At 47.6% G+C, this 19,986-nt stretch overlaps 1 protein-coding gene across 3 annotated transcripts in view; it reads right to left on the reverse strand.

Annotated features, from left to right (window-relative positions):
* LOC141917805 (CBP80/20-dependent translation initiation factor-like) overlaps nt 1-19,986 on the reverse strand; it is a 215,477-nt gene that overhangs the window by 194,666 nt on the left and 825 nt on the right. The window lies entirely within an intron of this gene.

The raw sequence follows: 19,986 nt of genomic DNA on the forward strand, positions 1-19,986 counted from the left end.
GATAGGAAGAAGAGCAGTCTGCCAAACCCCAGGGGGTAAAGATGCTGCAAGTATTTGTGCAGCTACATTTATTGCCCAGGGGACCGCTGGATTTGATTAAGAAGTAAATGAAGCAGCTCAGCTCAGCTGAGCCCCAGCAGGCAGGAGGAAGACGGGGAGATTTTCATTAATACAAAGCAAATAGAGAGACAGGTACTTCCAGGACATGATAGCTGACCTATTTTGAGATGAACATGAGATCAAGTGAGCTTTGGGAGTATCTATTTACCTCCACCAGCAGCAACAACAGTCTAGACGACTGGCCCAAATCAAGACAGCTGATGTTCAGCCTTAGGATCCACCAACCCTATGTCCTAATGTGCCCTGCTGACAGTGTCCTTGACATCAGTCCCTTCTGCAAACCCCAGGTCTCGGATGTCCCACTGAGCCCCAGCATTGCTGCTGGTGTACTGGGGACAAGAACGTCAAGTTTGTCCCAGAATGTCCTTGAGCTGCTCCTTGTGTCCAAGTGCTCCATCTATCATGGACCCAACCACACCATGCAAAGCATGTGTGATTGGGATGTATTGCTGGGTCCTCCAGGCAAGCCACTGTACCTCACTTCCTTTTCTTGTAAAACACAAGCCCTGTTGGGACTCATCTTAAATGCTTGGCTTTCCCTTCTAGCTTGGGGAGGAAGAAAGAGGTCTTGGAGCTTCAAGGTGCTACTGCAGGGAAGGCATCACAGATCTAGAGGGTCTTTGATGAACATCAAAAGTTTGGCCTTAGTTTTCAGAACGCCTCTGGGGTGACTGCATTGAGTAAATACCCAGCAGCTCAGGAAACCAGGCCAAGAAGGCACTGAGAGAAGCTTTTTCTTCACAAATACAGCCTGGTCAGGGATAGTGCCAGAAATACTTATTTTGATAAGTTTGCCTCCTGACCCAAAAGGAAACGCTGTTCCTACCAGGCTGGATGACAACTGGAGGACCCAGGACCAACTGCAGAGTTCAGAGACCAACAGGATCCATCTTTCAGGACAGCTGTGTCCACCCCAAGACTCCACTTGCAGTGGAAAACTCACCAGCCATGCCCAGGACTGACTCCCCCACAGCGACCAGGGGGCCTGCAGGCATGAGGACAACGAAGAAGCATACCCACGAACAAGTTTTACACTATTTTTTGTTCTTTTGTTGAAGGGTCCTTCATGTTCATCATGAAGGTCTTCCCATGATGACCTCCACCACACAGCAGCCCTACCAAATATGACTGCAGGGACCTAAGGAGCTTATGCCAGGCCACGTCAGCATCTGAGAAAGTCCCCTCCTGCACCTCCCTGCACCAGCCAACCTCTGCTTACACCCAAAGGATTAACAGCTCCAAAGTTAATCACAATGAGAACGTGGGGGGAGGACTGTAATTGCAGCAAAGGGGAGCAGCATCAGAAGTTTCAGCAGAAACATCATAGCAGGATGCCTGCTATTCACATATCTTTGACCTCAGAGATGCAAATAAAGAGTCTAAACTATTTAGCTTTGGGAAAAAAAAGAGGTAAGGGAGAATTTGATTAATCGAGAGACTGTATAACGCTATACACCCAGATGGTATCACATTAAAGGGCCTTGCAGGTGGAAGTCCATTGTTGCTGGCTCTTGGATGCCTGTACAGTGCAGGTCAGATGAAGGCATCTGAGGGATCTTTATGACCGACCAATTAAGTAGCTGAGCTTAACAAGGGACTTGAAAAGGCACTTCTGGAATAAATTCTACAATATGAATGATAAAGAAAATAAACTCTGCGCCTAGCCCTGAGTTACTGCAAGCACTTGGAGACTTCAGAAGAAGATGCAATGATTGCCAACATAACCACAAAACACCAGGGCTTGGGGGAGGCTTTCTCCACTCATGCTAGAGCTTTCTTCAGGGCTTTTCTCTCACGGAGGGTCCTTGAAGAACCTTTGTACTTGCTGAGGACCCCCAGTCCATGGGGCACCCTGCTGCTGGTGAGCATCCCCACATGTCCACATATCCAGAAGCAGCCCAATGCCTTCCAGCACCAGGAACAAGAGGTGACATCTGGGACTCAAGCAGCCTGTATCCCCTCCTCTGGCATGGGATGGGGGTCATATTTCTCCCCTGCCACTGAAGGGAAGTTGCTACAAGTATACTTGAAATTGCTAATGTACAGGAACCTGTAAAGTAGGACATTTAGTTTTAATGTTAACCATCACTTGTGTTTTACTAGCTTTTATTTTTCTCGTATTTTACTGCAATGTATTTCATTTATACTTTTTTCCTAACTACCCTCTGTAGTCATTACCCACTTGTAAGATGTTTTGAAACCTGTAACTCCTTGCCTAGTAAAGATAAGACAGACCTTGGACAGTCTGAAAAACTCCCTGAGTACATCCCTAATAGCAGGAACCTAAAAAACCAAGTGTCTAAGAAGACGCCAGTGTCAAGATAAGCAACTGGAAGCTGATCTAAACTAACCTCCTTGGAACAAACAGGAGCTAAAGGACGGATGAGGTCACTCTATGGCCATATATGGACACGAGAAACCTAAAGTTCACTAACGGACAGTGTGAGAGAGGCTGTGTGGACCCCTAAGGAGGGGAGAAGACCCTCACTCTATTTTTACTACGCATGCTCAGACTATGTAAATGAATTCTGAGATCCCATTAGCATAAGACTGCCTTTTCTGAGAAATCTAATGCATATGTATGTTTTTTGTGTATATTAGTCAGAGAGTTTTGTTAGTAAGTGCAGCACTTGTGGTGGAGCGATCCCCAGTGCTGCCCAGCGCTGCGAATAATGAATACCTGCTTAACAGTTCTACTCAATTCTGACTGTTGAGTGAAGCTCTTTGTTTTACCACAGTCACCTGAGGAACTGAATCCACCTTGGCAGAAGCAAAAGGCTGAACCTATCAGATAATAATTTAAAAAATGACTTGTTTGCCAGCAGCCTAGCTTTGGCTTGGTGATTTTTAAATAGTTTTGGTCAAGTCACTGCAGCCAAAACACTGGGAAGAAAATGATGGAAAAAGTTCTTTTGGGGTTTTTTTTAGGGTTTGGTATTTTTAAACAAAGGATTTTTACTTTTATTTCACAGTGACGTACGCTATATTTCCACAACTCTCCCTTATGGTGTAAAATACTTTAAAAATTATTTAATTTTGGATTGAATAAAGCCTCTTTGACTTTATATTATTTTGTTTCCTGTTTTAACAAAATAAAAATATCTATTCTCACTGACCCCAGCTAAAAGTCCTCTTATTCCTCACAACTATCCTTACTACCATGATTTTTCTACAGGCTAATTAACTGAAAAAAAATACAGTTAGCATCAATTATTTGTTCTATGGGCTGATGCTGAGAAGTATTCAGAATATCTGAGGATAACTTGGGATACCCACCCAAAGGATGCTGCAGTTCTCCAGGACAGAAGATGTAAAGCACTACTGTAATTCACATATATGTTAGAAAGTCATAGGAACCTCAGGAAAGTTCACTTTTTCTTTTTTTAAAGAGGGAAATAAGGAAAATGAGAACCCACATCTCCCCAAAGAGAGGGGGGACTGCTGCAGCTCCAATTCTGCAGGCAAGGTATGATGTGGGACACAACCCCCATATCAGCCCTTTCAGGCTTTATCTTCCCAGAAATACCTCTGCTTTGGCTTGTTCCCAGCTCCTCTACGGGCTGCTCTGACCCAGGAGAAAATATTTACTCTCTGGAGACTATCAGGCATTGCACAAGATAACACCCAGGGCTGCAGAAACCCCGACGCAGATAAAGCCTCGCTGATGCTTGGATGATGCCCCGCTGCATCCTCTCCCGCTCCCTTTCAGGACAAACTGGATCTTATACATGACAAGGGGATAAAAAAAAAACAACCACCAGGTTTTCAGGATAATGCTACTGACTTGTTGTTTTTCAAACCCTCTGCCACCAAGCCCCTGCAGTGCTGCTAACCTCTGTTGATCCCATCAGGTGGTTTAACCAGGAAGCTTAGGGGTAAGCCCTGTCCCTTCAAGGAGGCACCAAGTTATATTGGGTTGTTCTCTGCCTGACGGGGACCGCAGAGGCTTTCAGATAGCACAGGGATAATTCCCAACTTCAATTTTCAGGAAGAAAATTAAGTTTATGAACAGTGGGAACTCACCCCAAGATGCAATGTTTTGTTGTTGGGTTGGTTTTGGTTTTTTTCCTCTCCTAGGCTTTATTTTATTTATGTTGAAGTAGCTGTTAAATTCTGTTCACATGCTGCAAATCCCTGTCTTGCTGAAAAAAGAATTTGGCACCTTTAAAAGGTAAAACTGGCCTATATCTGTACCCAAATAAACCCCTTACAGAAAGGAAAGGGGGCAGGTAGGGAGGGCAGCATCTGCAGCAGGCAGGGCAGGTGTGCTGGGTTTGTGTGGCAGGGTTTTTGGTAGCAGGGGAGGGGGCTACAGTGGTGGCCCCCTGTGAGAAGCTTCTTGAAAGTTCCCCCAGTTCCAAGTCAGACCTGCCTCTGGCCAAGGGAAACCTGAGAGGGGGTTGGGATTTGTGAGGAGGCTTTACGAGAGGGACACCTATGCGAACACTGAGACCAGTGGAAGGAGAAGGAAATAAGGGAGAGGTGCGCCAGAGCAAAGAGCCCCCCTGTATCCCGTGGTAAAACAGCAGGGCTGTCCCCCCTGCCACCCATGGAGGTCACCAGAGGAGCAGAGATTCACCTGTGGCCTGTGGAGGACCCCCAGGACTCTGTGGGAAGAAGCAGCCCTCACTGTTACTGATTTGTTATTAATTTGAGCTGATTTTAATGATTTTTGATGATTTGAATTTAAATAAGGAATGATTTAGAGTAACTATATAACCAGTTATACACTGCTACAAAGTTCTTCTTTTAAAGTCCCAGGCTGAGACCATGTAGGGGTCCAGGAAGGCTGGGCACTCTTTAAGAAGGAAGTCTTAATGGCTCAGGACCAGGCGGTCCGCAGGTGCTGTAAGAGAAGCCAACCCTGGCTGAACAGGGAGCTTTGGCTGCAACTCAGGGAGAAAAGGGGAGTTTACAGCCTTGGAAAGAAGGGGCTGGCCACTCACAGTGATTACAAAGAGGCTGTGAGGCTATGCAGGGCAGAAATCACAGAATCACAGAATCAACGAGGTTGGAAAGGACCTTGAAGATCATCTAGTCCAACCATTAACCTAACACTGACCGTTCCCAACTACACCATATCTCTCAGCACTATATCGACCCTACTCTTAAACACCTCCAGGGATGGGGACTCCACCACCTCCCTGGGCAATCCATTCCACTGCCTAATAACCCCTTCTGTAAAGAAATACTTCCTGACATCTAGTCTAAACCTTCCCTGGCGCAACTTGAGGCCATTCCCTCTTGTCCGATCATTTGTTACTTGGTTAAAGCGGCTCATCCCCAGCTCTCTGCAACCTCCTTTCAGGTAGTTGTAGAGGGCGATGAGGTCTCCCCTCAGCCTCCTCTTCTCCAGACTAAACAACCCCAGTTCCCTCAGCCGCTCCTCGTACGACATGTGCTCCAGACCCTGCACCAGCTTCGTTGCCCTTCTCTGGACACGCTCGAGTAATTCAATGTCCTTTTTGTAGTGAGGGGCCCAAAACTGAACACAGTCATCGAGGTGCGGCCTCACCAGTGCCGAGTACAGGGGCAAGATCCCTTCCCTGTCCCTGCTGGCCACGCTATTTCTGATACAGGCCAGGATGCCATTGGCCTTCTTGGCCACCTGGGCACACTGCTGGCTCATGTTCAGCCGGCTGTCAATCAACACCCCCAGGTCCCTCTCTGACTGGCAACTTTCCAGCCACTCCTCCCCAAGCCTGTAGCGCTGCTGGGGGTTGTTGTGGCCAAAGTGCAGCACCCGGCATTTGGCCTTATTGAACTTCATACACTTGGCCTTGGCCCATCGCTCCAGCCTGTCCAGGTCTCTCTGCAGAGCCTCCCTACCCTCAAGCAGATCAACACTCCCACCCAACTTGGTGTCGTCTGCAAACTTACTGAGGGTGCACTCGATCCCCTCGTCTAGATCATCAATAAAGATGTTAAACAGGAGTGGCCCCAAAACCGAGCCCTGGGGGACACCACTCATGACCGGCCGCCAACCGGATTTAACTCCATTCACCACAACTCTCTGGGCCCGGCCATCCAGCCAGTTTTTTACCCAGCAAAGCGTGCGATCATCTAAGCCTCGAGCAGCCAGTTTCGCCAGGAGAATGCTGTGGGAAACGGTGTCAAAGGCCTTGCTAAAGTTAAGGTAAACTACATCCACAGCCTTTCCCTCATCCAATAAGTAGGTCACTTTGTCGTAGAAGGAGATCAGGTTTGTCAAGCAGGACCTGCCTTTCATAAACCCATGCTGACTGGGCCTGATCCCCTGGTTGTCCCGCATGTGTTGTAAGATGGTACTCTGGATGAGCTGCTCCATCAGCTTCCCGGGCACCGAAGTCAAGCTGACAGGCCTGTAATTTCCCGGATCATCCTTCCGACCCTTCTTATAGATGGGCATCACATTGGCCAATTTCCAATCTGTTGGGACCTCCCCGGTCAGCCAGGACTGCTGGTAAATGATGGAAAGCGGCTTGGCGAGCACCCCAGCCAGCTCCTTCAGCACCCGCGGGTGTATCCCATCTGGTCCCATAGACTTGTGTGTGTCTATGTGGTGTAGCAGGTCACTGACAATCAGGAGGTCTAAAGCCCAGCTGGAAATTACTCTGGCTTCAGCAATCAAGGACAACAAGAAATGTTTCTATAAGTATGTCAGTAGCAAAAGAAAGACCAGGGAGAGTCTCCATCCCCTGCTAGCATACACAAGTCTAAGCTAAGCCGCTTTCCATCATTTACCAGCAGTCCTGGCTGACCGGGGAGGTCCCAACAGATTGGAAATTGGCCAATGTGATGCCCATCTATAAGAAGGGTCGGAAGGATGATCCGGGAAATTACAGGCCTGTCAGCTTGACTTCGGTGCCCGGGAAGCTGATGGAGCAGCTCATCCAGAGTACTATCTTACAACACATGCGGGACAACCAGGGGATCAGGCCCAGTCAGCATGGGTTTATGAAAGGCAGGTCCTGCTTGACAAACCTGATCTCCTTCTACGACAAAGTGACCTACTTATTGGATGAGGGAAAGGCTGTGGATGTAGTTTACCTTAACTTTAGCAAGGCCTTTGACACCGTTTCCCACAACATTCTTCTGGCGAAACTGGCTGCTCGAGGCTTAGATGATCGCACGCTTTGCTGGGTAAAAAACTGGCTGGATGGCCGGGCCCAGAGAGTTGTGGTGATTGGAGTTAAATCCGGTTGGCGGCCGGTCACGAGTGGTGCCCCCCAGGGCTCGGTTTTGGGGCCACTCCTGTTTAACATCTTTATTGATGATCTAGACGAGGGGATCGAGTGCAGCCTCAGTAAGTTTGCAGATGACACCAAGTTGGGTGGGAGTGTTGATCTGCTCGAGGGTAGGGAGGCTCTGCAGAGAGATCTGGACAGGCTGGAGCGATGGGCTGAGGCCAACTGGAGGAGTTTCAATAAGGCCAAATGCCGGGTGCTGCACTTGGGCCACAACAACCCCCAGCAGCGCTACAGGCTTGGGGAGGAGTGGCTGGAGAGCTGCCAGTCAGAGAGGGACCTGGGGGTGTTGATTGACAGCCGGCTGAACATGAGCCAGCAGTGTGCCCAGGTGGCCAAGAAGGCCAATGGCATCCTGGCCTGTATCAGAAATAGCGTGGCCAGCAGGGACAGGGAAGGGATCTTACCCCTGTACTAGGCACTGGTGAGGCCGCACCTCGATGACTGTGTTCAGTTTTGGGCCCCTCACTACAAAAAGGACATTGAATTACTCGAGCGTGTCCAGAGAAGGGCAACGAAGCTGGTGAAGGGGCTGGAGCACATGTCGTACGAGGAGCGGCTGAGGGAACTGGGGTTGTTTAGTCTGGAGAAGAGGAGGCTGAGGGGAGACCTCATCGCCCTCTACAACTGCCTGAAAGGAGGTTGCAGAGAGCTGGGGATGAGCCGCTTTAACCAAGTAATAAGCGATAGGACAAGAGGAAATGGCCTCAAGCTGCACCAGGGAAGGTTTAGACTAGATATTAGGAAGCATTTCTTTACAGAACGGGTTTTTAGGTGTTGGAATGGGCTGCCCAGGGCAGTGGTGGAGTCCCCATCCCTGGAGGTGTTTAAGAGTAGGGTCGACATAGCACTTAGGGATATGGTGTAGTTGGGATCTGTCAGTGTTAGGTTAACGGTTGGACTGGATGATCTTCAAGGTCCTTTCCAACCTAGATGATTCTGTGATTCTGATTCTGTGATCAAGAAGCCTCATGCTTTCAGACCACACCACTGTCCCTCCAGCAAGCTGTGTTGATACCAGTAAGCTTTTCCCACCAGCCAACTGTTGAGTACTCCACCAAAACATGATGTCCTTCAGGATGTAAGTACTTCACTGATTGATTGATCCAAGTTAAACCCAATATTCACACAAGAGCACCATCCTACAGACTCAACTGTCCTGTACATGCTTCATGCAACCATGAAGTTCCTGCAGTTAAACAGTTCATCAGCTGCCCCCCTTAAATATAAACAAATATTTTTCCATACTCCTAGGTCATGCAGAAGACCTCATGCACAATGCCCATGTTCAGCCTGCAAACTCCTCTTGTTAGCTTCCTGATCAATGCTCTCATTTGTTTATGTACTCCAACCTCCCTCCAGCACATTAGAAAACAGTGGCTACAGTTTCTCATGTACTTTGAATCAAAGTTCACTGCTTTTTTGTTAAAATAATTGGCTAATCAAACCCTTTGCTTCCAAGCTGACATTCCTCCTAATGCTTTAATCAACAGACAGAGATGCTCAGAAGAGAGCTAATACGGCCTGAGCTGAGTGTAGGCGCTGCGAGGACAAGGTTACAGCTTTTCATTCATGTCACTGGATGATGTGGAAGAGACCCAAGAAGAGAGAAGCTGGAAGCACACGATGGATGTGTCTACTGTAATAAAGTGGATAAACAAACAGAATTAAGGAAATAAGTGGAAAATTATAGTCTGAGGCTTATTAGCCTATGGAGAGAAGGAGAGGAAGGCTTTCCTGGCTGACACTTCCCATCGAGCTCAGTGTAACACTTGTAGATACATGGAAAAGGTCAGAAGCATTAAGGGACAGAGGGGAGGACTTGCCAACAGATCCACCTCTTGACATCCAGTTAGGCGGATCCGAGAGTCACACCACCGGATGCTTTACAGTCACCACACTGGTTAACTAACAGCCTCTGGCAGGTTCATGATTTGGTTGAATTCCTTAAAAGAAAAGAAAAAAAATGAACACAAACAAGCAAAACCCAAGTTGGGTTACTGAAGCATTTCTAGGTGATGACCAACTTCAGACTTCCCAGCACACCCTACACCTCCATGCAAATATTCATCTTAGCTGCTGTATTTCCACAACTCCTCAATTACAAGTTTTTTCACAACATTAGCCACCACCTTATCATGAAGCAAGTTTAAAGCACTTCCCATAAAACTTTACTTTAATGCCTGTATTGTCTCACAACAGCCAGAACTGGACAGAAAAGACAATGTGATGCCCCTGGGCACCCATGTTCCACCTACTGCAATAGGCTGGCCCAGGGCAAGGGCCAAGGGACTCAAGGAAGGAAGTGTAATCTGACATGGCAATAGGCTTAGTTTTCTGGGGTTTCTTGTAAAAATATCTGCAAATTCTCAGAGTTTACATTTACTTACTAGAGACAGCTTAATCACCAGCATACCCATCAGCGCACTACCATATTTGTTGACTACCAGACCAAAGAGATGGCTTCCTTCCAAAGTGCCTCCTTCATCTTTCTAACCAGCCTTTTTCCTTGTGTATTTATGGCTGGCACCACCAGGAGAGAGCCTCCTCCATACACTTTTGTCAGGGTTTGAGCTCAGAGTGCAACTGAGCACCACGCAGTCGCTTACTCCCCCCTTCCCCCCCAGCGCTGGGAAGGAGAAAATAAAGCAAAAGGCTCGGGAATCGAGATAAGGACAGGAAGGGATGACTCATCCATTACGGTCGCGGGCAAAAGACAGACTTGCTAGGGGAAGAAAAAACACCCACAAATTTAATACAGACACTAACAACAAGACTTAACAGACAGAGTAGGACTGTGAGAAGCATTATCACACCTTGAAAACACCTTCTCCCATCCCTCCCTTCTTCCCAGGCTCAGCTTTGCTCCCCATATCTCTACCTCCTTCCCCCCACAGCAGCTCAGGAGGAAGGGAATGGGGGGTGCAGTCAGTCCTGCTGCTTCTTCCACCTGGGGGGGGGAGATGATGATGACAACTTCTGGCATTCTTCCCCTGCTCCAGTGCAGTTTCCCCTCTCACAGGAGACAGTCCTCCACAAACTCTCTCCAACATGAGTCCCTCCCACAGGCGTGTGGGTCACTCCCATGTGTTGCAATCCTCCCAGCGCCAAACTACAACAGCAGGGCCTTCTTCCCATATGGTCCTGGCCTTCTTCAGGTGCAGTCACCTGTTCTGGTGTGGGGCCCCTCACAGACCGCAGGCTGGCATCTGAGTCCTGCTGTTACTGATTGTTACTGATTTGTTGTTAATTTGAGTGGATAATTTTTGGTGATTTTGATAAGGAATGATTAGGACTAATAAACTAAATGGACTTTTTACAGGAATATCTTTTCTTTATGAAAGATAGTGGTGTAATGTTTTAAGTAGTCATAGAGATATTGTATTTAGTTTAAAGTAACCATACAACCAGTTACGCTGCTAGATGAGGTACCATTGTTAGACTGTTCAGTAAGGATGATTTATTGCCCTGCAGACCAGGTGTTCTAAAAGTTACATTGTGAAAGGGCCTCGAAGCATGTTAAAATCACAATGTGAGCCAAAGTCCTTGAGTCAAGGGCATTGGAGGGTCTTTCTTTTAGGTCAGTGGTCTGTGGTGGTTGCAAAAGCAGCCCCCCGACTCATTTCAGGACTCGAGCGTGCATGACCGGAAAGGGGTGGGAATATGAAAATGAGTTACAGGAATTAGCATGTTTATGTATGAGAACTTGATTAATATGTATTACTGTATCCAATATAATCAGCATGCTACACGAGTTGGGTGTGCGCTGTTGGTGAGACGACTCCCCTGCGCACTGGCCGTTAATAAAGGAGCATCTGCTTATCTACATCACATTGGTGTCGATAAGTTCTTTTATCCCGTTTTGGTGACACTGCAAGGGTACCATACCTTCTCCAGAAACATCTGGCTGAACTGGACGGGTCTGATTCAACAGAGATCCCAATAAAGATCAGACGTAACTTCTGGGTCCTGGACTCTGTGCTCTTTACCCCAAGATTTTGGGCTAGTCAAGACCCTGTTTTGGGGCACTCAACGTGATACCTTTGCTACCAGCAAACTGCATGAGCTGTTCAATATATGGACTCCCAGGTAGCCCCTATGCACTTAGGGATACCTTAGTGGTGCTTCAGCCACACTGCAGAAGCTTGGTCTAGCCCTGCTGAGCAACTCTAGTATTACCAGGCTATTAAAAGCTCTGTTGACGCTGATCCTGTGACATGAGACCACCACCCACCATGCCAAAAGGCCTTGCTTTTCAGTTCTTCTCAAGCACCTGGCACAACAGGGTCATGATGAAGGTCCATAACAATAGCTACAATCCTTGGGGTGTTAATATACACCAAAAAAAAGCTTGCATCTTGTGACCACCAGAGAAGTCCTTACTCACAGCACACGAGCTTCAATAAGGCCACGTCTGGAGTTACCAGTGTTCTACCAAAGGCTTGCAAAACCCTAAAATTCACCACTCACTGAAATTCAGCCATGTCAAACTCTGCTGCACATACCACACAGACCAAGAATGAGAATAGACCTATTACCATAAGCTACTGCAGAAATAGTGCCCAACCTTCAGCAACACACGCTCACAAAACATTGCTCCCAGCCAGAGCCAACTCAGGAGCTGAGAGACCACCCGGGAGAGCTGATCATCAACAAAGGACAGCAAAGACACGGGACTGCTGCCAAGGAGGTAAGATCTGCCCAACAAGGATCCCATCACATACATCCTCAGCAAGGATCCCATCACGGAGAGAAGATAAAATTTGAGATAATTCCTACTCCAACAACTTTATAAAACAAAGGAATAAGTGGTGTATGTTGGAATTTCCTGAGAAGATCAAAATTGCTTTCAGTGTTTGAGTCTCTGGGTTTTGGAGGGAAGAGAAAGGGTTCTGGAGGGCTTGGAAGTTTCTTCTTCTTTTTATTTTCCCTTCTCTTTAGAAAAAAGCAGAGTTTGCATCCAACTGTGCTGGCTTCCAGGATAGGAGAACAATTACCTGGAACTAATGCACTTGTTTTTCATATAGCACATGGCACACCAAATGCCTGGTATCACTTAAGAGTGGCAGATGATTTAGTGACTCCCTCGCTGAGCAGTAGTGTCTGAAAGCCCTGTGGAGAGCAAGTAATGCTTCCTCCATGGTATTTAGCAGCCAGTTCAGCTCTGCCATGAAAGGCAAGCTGGCAGGAGTCCTGTACGGAGCAAGTGTCATCATCCATTTGTCATCCACGCAGACCTCTCCCATCAGTACCTGGGCGAGCATGGCATCCTTCAGCAGTGCCAGCAGCACGACCAGAGTCACCTCCTCTCCCTGGTGAGTCCATGCCATCAAATTTCATCAATTTTTTTATAGTACAAGTAGGCTAGCCCCCAAAATTTCATTTGGCTGGGCTCACCTGCCTCTCCGCAGATGTCCACACTCACGGATGAGGAGCAGAGCAGGAGACCTGGAGCTGCTGCAGGTCTGGCAGCATGTCCTCCTTGCTGCATTACTATTCTCCTGGCACAGGAAAAGCTCCTGCCGACAGCTTATCCTCCCCCACTGTGCCCTTCCCCACCAAAACGTGTGGTAAAAAGGCAAACAGGCTCCCACTGAATGAAGCAAGTGTAACTGGAGGTGCTCAAGGAAAACATCGGCAAAGCCAGCAAGGGATGACTGTACAAATCAGGGTAAAGGCTGAGTCACTACCTCCCCCAGAGCCCTAAATAGAGAAGAGCGCAAGGAAAATAATTCTCCAAGCTGACAAAAAAGGAAGAGAATCCCCAGTTTAAAAAAATAAAAAAAAAAATGAAGTGCATACAGTGACGGCAGAAGGGGAAGGGACAGAAAAGGCAGCCTCGTGATGCAGCTGTAATGGGAAAGGCTGTCAGGAGCGGAGGGGGGCAGAGCATCATCCCTGGCTCCTTTGGGAACTGGGGGTTCACTAATCACTTTTAACAGCAGCTCCAGCTCCAAGGCAAGTTCACAGACCATCGATGGTGCCAAAAAGCCACCGCACTGCTGCCTCATCTCCTCCAGGTGATGCTGCCGGCCACGACCTCAGTCTCAATGGGAAACTGCAGCAAGCCTGGGCAGAGCCTGGCCAAGCTTTTGGGGACAGATTTTTTCTGCCCCTCAGTGTGCAAACGCTCTATGTGAGCTTCTAGGTGGTAGCACGTGAAATGTCACTATTAGGAGCAGTAACAGTATAATATCCGATTATCTATCCCAGCAGGTACATGGCGAGGCTAAGCTCAAGGCTGGAAAACCCTTTTGAATGGTGGAATAGCAGTACAGACAGGAGACTCCAGAGGTAAATCAGCTGTTCACTGCAAGCTCAGTGGTCATGCACAAGCACAAAGTCCTGGGACAACAGCATGGCAGCACAGAATAGAATAGTTTGGGTTGGAAGGGACCTTAAAGGTCATCTAGCACCAGCCCATCACACCCTCCCTGGCAGCATCCCTACAGCTAGCTCCTCCTTCCCCATGTTCAAGACAATTTGGGTTATTTTCTTAAAGACAATTTAGTGAATTACTAAAGGTACTTCTGAGTTAACCGACATGCTTGCACCCAGACAGATCATATTTAAGCTCACAACTGCTGCAGCCTCTCCTTGTAGGCAAGAAGAAATTTGGATATCCCTTTTCCACCCTCTTTCTTACAGCCTGTAAAACTACGTCCTGCTGTGAAGCCCCCAGCTGCAAAAATTAATGCTGCAAGTTTTAGGATCGCCAGCCTGGCTTCCCGAGCCAGAGAAAACATGTAATCAAAGATGCCTCCAAGCCAATCGCCTGGCTGAGAAGAGGCATGTCTTGGATCACTGATATGCCCTGATCTAAGGGAATGTAGCTCCCATGGGTGCAGGCATCCACCTCTGTCTCTTCTCACCATGCAAAGCAAACACCACCTTAAACATAAAACATTTCTCTGCTATTTAACTCCAGCTGACAGCCACAACACAACTACAACCCTTCCTGCTTTCTTTTCCTCTCTTACCCAGACACCCAAGATGGTATTTTTTATGGCATGTTATTAAAATCCCCTCTGGCTTCATTACAGCTGGCCACAGCGGCCAGGGAGCTCTCCAGCCCAGGGGGTTTGCTTCTGGCCAGGTGATGCAAGGAGATGTCATCACCCTAAAGCAAAACAGCATCTGCAGACCACTGCTTCGGACTGGCTTGGCTGGACCTACACTACACCATAGTCCCACTGGTGACCAGAGCGCACACTTCTCTCCAGGACAAAAAAATCCTTTAAAATTCACCCCATGATTATTCCTGCAAGATCCCCCATTAGCAAACACTAAGATCTGTTTTCACAGACCTGAACACCCTTCAAAGCCACCTGCAGAAGCTGGTGGCCCCAAAACAACATCTCCATGGACCACATAGCAGAAAGAGCAGCTCACAGCCACGGCCACGGGCGAGCCCAGCTCTGCAAAGCAGCTGTCCCAGCCCCGATCTCACCCAAGGCTGTGCCACCCATGACTAGCTCCATGCCAGTTGGTGAAGCTCTGGCTTCACAAATGAGATGCTCAACACTTGTGATGGCAGAGACCCCTGAAACATCTGCAATTCATTTCTGTTCTAGCTGGAAAGCTATGTGCTTGCACAGACTTGTGAAATTTAATCAAACAATGCAAAACGCTTAGGACTGTACCTACTTATTTGCAGACAACCTTCTCAAAGCCAGCTTGGGGATGGACTGGGTGCCATGTCTGTCATGTGGCATGGCACAGCTGATCACAGGGACCCGAACTGCTGCGGCGTGCTGTGCTGCCGTGCCACAGCCTTCCATGCCACCCTTCCCACGCCAACCCAGACACTCGCCTCCCACACCAGCTACCAGCCAACGCAACTAGCAGCAGAGGGATGGCAACAGCTTGGTTGTGAACACCAGCTTCTCCCAAGCTTCTCCCAAGGTTCCGGTGAATGCAAGACAAGCACACAGCTCCTCCAGGATTACATGAGTTCAAAAGCATTTTCCAGAATTAATTACAAACCCCATTAATGGTTCCCCATTGCAGGTAGCTGGGGAAGCTAGTGGCAGCTGTGCGTCTGTCTCCCTGTAGCTTTTGCTTCAGCGTGGGGCAGGCTCCAGCAGTGGTAAAGCCTTCCCAGGGTGGCACAGGCTGTACAAACCAGTCCCCGTGAGCCGGGACAGCTCCAGAGCAAGGTGGAAGCTTGGTGTAAAAGGAACAAGCTTTAGAAAACTCTTTTCTCTTAGGATATTATTAGCAGGAATAATTAATACATAGATATTGTTTTATAGGTTTAATTAATAGAGCGCAGGTGCTCTAGGAACAATACTGACAGTTCAATGCAGTATGAACAGGTGCTCTAGGAGCAATACTGACAGTTTAAGCAACTTAGAAAAGCTAGGTAATGAAAAGCTAGACATAGATTAAGTATATGTTAAATAGAACATTTTGAGTCTTTTCTCAGAAGTCTAAAAGTGAATTATGATGAAGATTGTTCAGAAGATAAGTAACCACGATGACCGAAGACTGCATCAGTGAACAGTGGTGTCTGAAGAGGAATTAGAACAGAACGATAAGAACTAGCCCAAACTGTGGAATACAATGGACTTTTGAAATTGATGATGAACTGAGAACTATAAGTTCCTGGAAAATCACCAAAGATTCTTTGTATTTTATTGCATATTATGAAGAATCATATATATAGAAGGTGCTTTTTGTTAGCTGTTGCCACTCACTGAGGTGATGGCCCAACTCTGAGTTGTTAATAAAGCAAGCCTAGAGGTACCCACAGTCTGGTGAAATCCTTTAACAGTTGGTTGAGGTTTTTTTGCATTAAGACAAATTAAAATTGCTGGTGAGAAACAAGAAGCTTGTGGGCACCCACGTGCATTCTCGGGTCACCTGGGCATGATATGACACCAAGGGATGTGGCACACCACACAGCTGCCCACCTCTGCTCCCCATCCCAGGGACCTCCACCACGAACACATCATCCCATCCATAACCCTTTTCATCCTGCCACCTGAGAGATGTAGTGGTGGATACAACTGTGCTGGGGAAGAAGGCAAAGCTGAGCTAGTGATGGTGGCCACAGAGGAGATGCCCTCAATAAATTGCTGCACATTATGAAATACTCCTGCGGCAGGCTCCTGGCCAACAGATGCGGCAGGATTTGGTCCTGCAGAGATAGCAGAGGCAGAAGTTTAGTTGTGTCACCACAGCTACTCCTACCACCTAAGAAACCAGTTTTTTCTTCTCCTTTACCACAACTGCTATGTGCCTGGGGGACAGGGGAGGCCAAGGGTTGTCTCTGTAGGAGAGGAGACAGGAGCAATGGCTTTTCTGAAGTAAGCGCAAGACTACTCCTAGTCAATCTGCGGTCCCTAAAGCCTCAGAGGTCCATGGACTGCCTCAAAGGAGTCTCCTAAAGCTAACTCAAAACAGCAAAGACTTTAAATCCATTATAGAGACACCATCCCCATTCCTGGCCACTGTTGGGGTACCTCTTCATTGCAGAAGACCAACAATGATGATGCAGAGTCCAGCAAGCCAGGACCAACCATGGCACAGTCCAAGGCAGACATGGAAGAAACAAAACCTCTCTTTTCAGTAAGAAAGTTGAGGGTTAAATGCACAAAAGTTTTGAGAACATCCAATGTCATCTCCATTTCAGTCTGAACTGAGCAGGAAACAAGATTTCTCTCAGGATCAACAGCAAGGCATCTATGTTGTAAATTACTCTATATATATACACACACATATATATAAAAATAAATAAAAACAACATAGTATCTCAAACAAACAGAAAATGATTGGTTAGCTACACTAGCCCCTTATTTCAGATGACTCAGTAATGCACTAATTATACTCAGGTAGCAGAACCGCACCTTCTCCGAGGAGTTTCACAAGAACATCCCAAAGCATTTATGGATTTTACTTGTCCATTACTCGCTTCCAGCTTTCCAAGACAGGAACAGTTGTCCTTTCCCCAACCTGATGAAGACCATGACCATACAGAGCAGCAGACTGTTAACTCTGAAACTTAAGAAAGGCATGTGTCATGTAAATGTCTGTACTGGGTCTGGCTGAGCCAGAATTGGTTTTCCTCTATAGCAGCCCTCATGGTGCTGTGTTTTATGTTGGGAGCTGGCAGGGTGTTGATAGCACACTGGTGTTGTGGCTACTGCTGAGTAGTGCTTACACAGCACCAAGGCTCTTTCTGACATTTCCCCCCCCCGCAGTGGGACGGGGTGGGCAAGATCTTGGGAGGGGACACAACCAGGACAGCTGACCCGAACTGACCAAAGGGATATTCCAGACCATATGACGTCTGCTCAGTATAAAGCTGGGAGAAAGGAGGAAGGGGGTGGGGTCACCCTTGGTCCTCCGAGGCAACCACTACGCGTATCAGAGCCCTGCTTCCTGAGAAGGCCCGACATCGCCTGTTCATGGGAAGTAGAGAATAAATCTGTTTTCTTTTTTTTTTTGCTTCCGCGCGTGGACCTTTGCTTCGCTTTGCTTATATTAAAACTGCTGTTGTTTTACCCACAAGGGTTGGTTTTTTTGTTTTTCTGTCTTATTTTCTTTCCCCTCTTTGCCCTGTTGAGAAAAAAGGGAGAAAGGGGGTAAGTGATAGAGTGACTTGGTGGGTACCTGGCATTTAGCCAAGGTCAAACCACCACAATGTCTTAACACTTCTGCCAAACCGAAGAACAATGAAATCATTAGCAATATTTAATTGCTCCATTGAAACAGTCAAGCAATATGCTAAATGTGCCCCAAACAGCTCCTGAAATAGCTCATCTGCTGCCCCCAGCTTCCATAGAAACCATGGAGTCTTGCTTTACTTTTAGGTATAGCCCCTCACAAATACACAGGACCCCAAAGACTCACTTGAGGAGCAAGAACATGAAATTAAATAAGGTCCAGGAGGGTTTTCTTGCTGCTCTACAGAGACCTTCAGGCAAAAACTCAACCAGTGATAACTACCACAATTTCACACCGGTCCTGCTGGGAAAAGACCAAGCAACAGTAAGGACAGCTGCAAGGAGAAACAGGAGAGAGAGACACAAAATGAGATGGAAAGCAAGAGTCAGCGTAGCAAAATTTGTCCTCACCAGGAGACCACAGTAGAGTGAACTCAATGGAGCATTCCACCCCAAAGCGAGGATGCTCAGAGAGAAAAAAAAGAGTACTTCTCTCTTCCAGCCAGCCAAGCCCCTGAGGTAGCTCACTCCTCTCCCACATCCCCCTGCAAAGGCAGAACTGGTGTTCAATTCATCTCCACAAATGGTTTCTCCGGTCTTCTGTCAGCTGGGGAGCTCCTGGGTGCTGGGCTTTACCCTCCAGCTCACCTGAGACAAGTTTCATTCCCATGTCACCTTCACCATCCAACCACTGCTCCTCTGCTTTCCTTTAAAAGCAACCCAAGATCTTATAAATGATTAAAAAAAATGCTTCCTAAGAGCTGGACAAGTCCCACAACACTTTAACCATGACACCTTAAATTCGCAGAGCCCTCTGGTGCAGCACCCGCATTGCAAGGAGGGCTCAAACAGAGCTCAGAGGGAAAGAGCTTTACGTACAAGCACAGCCTGAGCTTCCCAAAACAGACACCACGCATCTCTCTGCGAAAGATAACACACACAATGTGGGGAAACCATAGCCTACAAATTTTACTCAAGGCTCGAGGGAATAAAATCCAGTGCAAAGTTTTGCTCTTGGACCTCAGGATCAGCAAGGGCAGAGAAAAGCCTTTATGGTCCTTATGGGGAAAAATAACGTGGATCGACACAATAAAATGTTTTTTCTCAACTCACTGGAGACAAAGTGTGAATATTTGCTTGTCATGGTCACAGAAGCCATAAGCGGGGTGGGATGTTTCCCTCTCCATCCTGCGTGGCACCCCCTGACAGTGTCTGGATGCTCAGAGGGTAGTCCACCATCAAAAATCCCTCCTAGATTTTGGAGAGGAGGGAGTATTAAATCACCTGGTCTTATTTTGGTATCTTTGGGTTGAGAGAAACAACCTGGAAGCTCAGTGTATCTTCTGCTTCCTCCCATCTCTTTCGTTTCTGTTAACAAGGCCGTGACTTCAAGCTTCATCCTATACCTGAGTGGTGGAGGAAGAGTAGCATGGATTACTGGAGCAGGAGTGAAGGTAACACAGATGGACACATAGGAATGGCCTATTTCAGGGGACCCACCACATCTCCAGAGAGGCTTGGGACACTCCAGCCCTTCTCCTCATGCTGGGAAACAGCACCTGCCCCTTTCCAATCTAATGGGATTGCTACCTCATTTAACATGGGGTCTTACTGGTGGGGGTCTCACCCCTTCCAGAGGAGCCTGACACAGGGAACAGCCCCAGGAGATACATCTTAGTCTCATTTTATGGAAAAACAATTCCAAGGACTGAGTTTTGAGGCCCTGGGATGCCAGGGACACCCAGCAACTCTCCCTCCAGACATATGGCATTGCTGGGGGCAGCAAAAAAAGGTCCCATGACTGCCAGCTGCTCCACTGCCACTAATATCTGTTGTCCCTTACTGTCACCCACGGTCCCTAAGACCACGTGCAACCAGAGTGACTCTGCAGGAAAATGTTAATCATAAAACAACAACAAAATTTAGTCCCTGGGAGCTCCCACCTCTGAACCACACCACCAGCAGACACC

This window comes from Strix aluco, chromosome W (genome assembly GCF_031877795.1).
Source record: "Strix aluco isolate bStrAlu1 chromosome W, bStrAlu1.hap1, whole genome shotgun sequence".
Lineage (NCBI taxonomy): Eukaryota > Metazoa > Chordata > Aves > Strigiformes > Strigidae > Strix > Strix aluco.